This window comes from Ambystoma mexicanum (genome assembly GCF_040938575.1).
Source record: "Ambystoma mexicanum isolate Mex_15411 chromosome 12 unlocalized genomic scaffold, UKY_AmexF1_1 Mex_chr12_unloc.2, whole genome shotgun sequence".
Taxonomy (NCBI): Eukaryota; Metazoa; Chordata; class Amphibia; order Caudata; family Ambystomatidae; genus Ambystoma; species Ambystoma mexicanum.
Window position 1 is genome coordinate 7697586 of NW_027182323.1, and position 5429 is coordinate 7703014.

At 46.3% G+C, this 5429-nt stretch overlaps 1 non-coding gene across 1 annotated transcript; it reads right to left on the minus strand.

The window, feature by feature from the left end:
- Positions 1 to 5356: 5356 nt before the first annotated feature.
- On the minus strand, positions 5357 to 5429 carry TRNAM-CAU (transfer RNA methionine (anticodon CAU)). Its single transcript has one exon. It is a non-coding gene; the product is annotated as a tRNA-Met (tRNA).

Consider the following 5429-nt stretch of genomic DNA (forward strand, 5'->3'; position numbering starts at 1 on the left):
ATCTATCCATTGGTCAAGGCACTCTGTAGCGCATAAAGGAATTCAGGTGGGAATTCATGAACCTTGAAGAGGGTTTTTCTTTTAAACAGGTGCTTTTTGGTTGGTGAAGCTCTGTTGCTGGCACACAGATAGCTGCATCATAAGAGCAGCAGAGTAAATATGTAAACTTTGTGTCTCAATGATGCTTCTGTGCTTTGCTCTGTTAAGCGAGTCCACTTAAAAAAGGCACATAATTAGGATAATACATTAATGCACTTTCTGGCTCCATATTTACAGTCTCGTTCACAGGACTGAGCAAAATTTGCAGTGAACTGCATGTGCCTGCAGTTTCTGGGGCATTTCCACGTAAAGCGCACTCACATGCTGAGCGGCAATAGACAGGGACTCTATGCCTGCAAAGTTCCCATTGCCATCAACTCTCAGATCCTCCAGCACACGGCTGGCCCTTACAGCAGTAGTGGTGGAAGAAGGGTGCATCAAACTGGCTGTGCTAGGTCAAAACTGTGTGGAGTGTGCTCGACGTTGAATGAACGAGCCACGTTTCAAGAGACCTAAAACTGAACAGATCTAATCTTTTGCCCTGCATTTCCAAGCACTAATTCAACTTATTTTTTCATCAGAAGCATACACATTGAACCACCATTCTCCAATCTGTCTACCTGCCCCAGGCTAACCACAAGGTACTCTCCCCAGAGAACCGGACCTGATGCATCAGCAGATTAATAATTGCTGGAATGCCTCATCTGCTCGTTGTCCATGAAAGCGATGTTGAAAAAATTTGATTAGTGACATAAAGCAACTACTTTTGGTGCATATTTCAAGATATCAGTCATCAGGTGGAGCGTGCTGTGTTGCTGACCTGCACCAACCATAAAGAAGATCACTGCAGGTAAAAGGGGAGTTTAGAAATAAAAAAAATATTTGTATGCATATGCAGTGTGTATGTGCGTCGCAAATTGATACCAGCACAGGGTGGGTTAGTCTCTCCAAAACATCTCTGCAGTCATGGACCTCGTCTCGGCCGATTTAAATGAACATAAAACACGCAGAATGTGTGGAGGCATGTAGTCCGTTTACACGCACTTCCATGTACTGCACGATCCTACAGAGAGAGAGTTACAGAAATGGGCAGGGCCAGCCGCACAATGGAACTTAATTGTTTGAAAAAGAAACTAAACTCGGAGCATGATTTCCTGAACTATACAGAATGGAACAGACAGTTGTGTTAGATCAAACAAATCATTGAACTCTGCCATGCGTACACTTTAGCGTATTCACTGTTAGAAATGTAAAAGATAAGGGAATGGGATCTTAGGGCACATATTTCTTTAAGATATATAGATTGTTACTGGGACATTTCACTCTGTCAAAAAGGATGTTTTCATGATGTCATGTTCCATTGAAGTATGTGTACATTGGGCAGTTTACCCGCTGGGTATGTCATTTCAGTTATACACACTCTGCTATCTGGTGCTGGGAATTATTTTCTTGTTCATTCAGTTAACTTAATAAAGGTTCATTTTTAACAAATACATATATTTTTAGATTTACTGGTAGCACTAGGAATACTAGTAACAAGAGAATAAAAGTACAAAGCAAGCAAAACTGCAAAATAAACGGTGTGCTCTTAGCGGCATGCCTACAGTGACTTCTAAATGAAGCAATGCTTCAACGGGTCTATGGCATGGATGGCTGCTCTGCTTTCTTTCTCCTTTTGACCTTCAGCACATCTATCCTTTTCAAGAAGTAGCCGGGTCCTTTCTATTCATTTTAAAGAGGTTTCAGACGGCAGCAGCTTCAGGGCAATCACTAGTTAATTTAAGTTGCTTAACAGCAGGGGTCTTTGCATGGAGTGGATGGGCCTCGAGTACTGGGCTTGCAGACGGTCTACAAGCCCAGTCCAGTCCTCCAGAGTAAAAAAAGCTATAAAGGGTAGATGACCTGGCCGGGCACTGGCCCCTTTATTTTATGTTTTTATCTTTACTTACTATTTGTGATCACGTCGGCCCACGTGCATGCACAAATAATGTCTTCTGCTGTCCACCTCGGCTGGGTTGCAGAGCTGGGTTGAGCTAGGCGGAGCCTTCTGTTGGCCTGCTGTAGCTCCGGATAGAGGCCTTGTCGCTGTTGTTACACTTGCAAGTTGCATGTGCTTTGCTTTGCAATAGCCAGAGGGCCAGAGGCCTGCAGGCTGCTACTCCATGTCAAAAATTCCTTCCTTGTTTACCAAATGTGCGGGGGGCTGTCGTGGTGAGTGACCGACCGCACCCAGACCCAGCAGCACAATACACCATGCACATGCGGTCCGCTCACGTGATTGACTGCCAAGCCAGCCCAAGCCACATTGCAGCAGCAGGCCCCTGGCAGTTGCCTGGTCGCTGCCCCGACGCTCACAGCGAGGAGGACTATACACTAGGCAGGTCACCCCGCGCACCACCCTAACCCAAAACAAACATGCACACAACACAGGACAGGAACCGCCCATATCAGAAGGCGAGCTCTCAGCTCTCTCCCTCCCAACCCCCAGGACAATTTGTTACAATTTGGTGTTTAACCTGGCACCACACCGGCAGATGGCTGGGGACACACACTGCCCATCACAGCCTCAGCTATTGTGTGCATTCATCAAAGCAAAGTTAACACTTACTAAGTGTTAACCTTCTTTGATGGATGCCTTCTGCATTCCATCAGCTGTGCGGCGGCGAGTAACTCAGAGCAATATGTAACATTACCTTGCCTAAAGTAACTTAAGTTACTCAATCGCAAAAATAATGTTATATTCCAAACTGGCCCCAGGGTGGCTTGTAAAACTGGCCCCAGGCCATCCCGAGTCCGAATTGCATTCTGCCGGTGGCAGAACGTCCGATAGGGCAGTCCGCCCCTGACAGCAGTGAAGGAAATGAGATGCAAACTACAGTGCCCTGAATCCCCTGAGGTATAAATACAGGGTTTGAGCAACTCTCAACTTTTGTTTGGGGGGAGGTTGCATTTTGGTGGCTGATGGACAGTTTTGAAAAGTGTGTTACAAGTGGAGCCATGCATGGTCACCCAACGCCTAGTGCCCCTCCAAGTGCCTGCAAGCCCACTATCAATTGTGCCTATGTTTTGTGCACTCTTACCTCGGTAACCCACAGCATACAAACGTGTCTCTCTGCACCCGACTGACATGAGGAAAATATGTGAAGCTTAATGTCAGTGCTGATAAGTTTTCTGTGCTGCGAATCAAACAGGGCAACTTCTCGAGACCAGGCGAGATGACTAAAGTTCCCAGCCTATCAAGCAAACATGCATCGGAGTCTCACCAGAACTGGATGTGTGGCCTGCAGGTTATACAGAGAGGTCTGAAGTCAGTCCATTAACCCATTGGGCACTCTTATCTGGTTTCAAACTGGGGACTTGCACATTTCAAATTCAGAGGAGCGCTTCTGGAAAATTAGGTGTTCTGGAATGCAGGTCGGAATCTGTCAGTGACTGGCCATGCAAATAACTTTCAGGTGTGTCATTTATTCTTTGGAGATGACCCCCACACACCGCTCCCTGCCACTCCTGACCCCAGGGGAGTATACAGCATTGCAAGAGTGGGGGAGCGAGCCACAAAAAAGTCCTGCAACATGTCCCCCAAACACAGCTTGGAAAATCCAGACTAAACTGACATGCAATCGTTTCCGCCGCGCCATTTGATAAACAACGGCGTGTGCGCTGCAGCTAGAACTTTACTTTCTTAAGTCCCTGAGCGCATTCACTAGTCCGATTTCAGAAATTAGTCAAATCATTTCTTTCTGGAGTCGTACACTCTGACCCCGGAAAGAAATGACCTGACTTCTTTCAGAAGTTCAGACTAGTAAATGCGCGCAGGACTGGAGCTGAAGTCAGAGCATGCAACACTGTCTGGTGTCCATGTCCCTCACCGCTCCAGGCTGCATCTGATGCAGCAGCCCAAAACGAGGTGGGACATGGGCACCTATTTGCCGTGTGCTGTTGGTCGAATGGCAAAACCCTCGTTGTTAGGGTGGACAACTTCACAAAATGGTTTCACAGGACACTGTCCTTGCCCTTCCGAACTCCCAAGCATCCACAATCCCATTTGGCGTGTTATGTGCCCCACCGAGACCTATCAAACCTTGGGGATTGTCCCAGGGTCTCTGGGTTTTCATGCTCTTCTCCGAGTACCTGGGGAAGAGCAAGAAATCTCTGGGTTTGTATGGGCCGGCAATAAAATGCAGTGCCTCTCTTCTCTCATATCTCGTCGGTGATCTGAGGATGGCTGTGTGACAAGCAAGGTAAACAACCCCGCTCAGGCAGAAAAGAGCGACCACCGTGGTATTTGAACACTTAACATCTCTTTGTAATCGTCAGTGAATAGTAATGAGGGGACATTAGTTATTTTGTAGCTCAAAGCCCAAAATTAAGTTGCAGAGAGTTATCCAAGTCTTTGCCTGTTTTCAAGGCAAAAACATTTGAACTGTTTCTCATTTTCAGGCCCCTGCCGGCAGTGAATTCACTGTATCACTGGCACCGTTAACAGCGGTGCCAGTGATTCAGTGGTTCTCAATGGGCACTTACCGTGACTGCGCCAGCTGCAATATCCCGGTAATATCGGGATATCGGGCGGTGGAAGCAGTAAGCTGTGTTTGCTGTTGGCGGCTTACCGGCAAACTCGTAAGGAACACCATAGTCTTTCCGATAAAAGACATGCCGCTACTCTGGGCTGGCAAGTACCCGCCCATTTAAAGCACATTAGTACATAATGCCCCGAGAGTAGATGATGCTAGACTTTGGTTTTTGTGTTGTGTTTCAATGTACAGCTCAGATGAAGCAACTGCAGTTGTCTTGTTCTCGGACCCAAAATGGGATGCTTTCTTGAATCTATAGGTTGCCTTGATAACTAACCGGTAGGCTTTCAAAGGCACTGGACCATTCTTATTGACAGGAGTGGATATCAAGAAAATGGCAGACCTGTGTGATTTTGGGAATTCATTTTTTGAATCTCCTGTCAACCTTCAACGTAATCCGTGATGAGATTACCCCGGATCCATATATATTGGTTTGAGTGCGGCACCATACGTTGCCTGGATCACATGCTTTTTTACACACGAGCACAAACTATCTTTCTCCTGCACTTTGAATGACATGAGCTGGTAATCCCGCGTTCCTTTGAGATTAATCGAAAACCAGGCCACTGTTACTGCAATTAATGTGATTTATTAATGGATGACTTGATTTATGAATGGATGAATTGGAGTGAGAATGTGCAGTGATTTCATGGATCTGCACAACAGCCGAAGGAGAATAATATTTAAAAGTAAAGGTTGAAAAGGCCCGAAGCAGTTAATTCTAATGAATAGTCAAAAGTAAATGCCCTCTGTGAGGCTCGAACTCACGACCTTCAGATTATGAGACTGACGCGCTGCCTACTGCGCTAAGAAAGC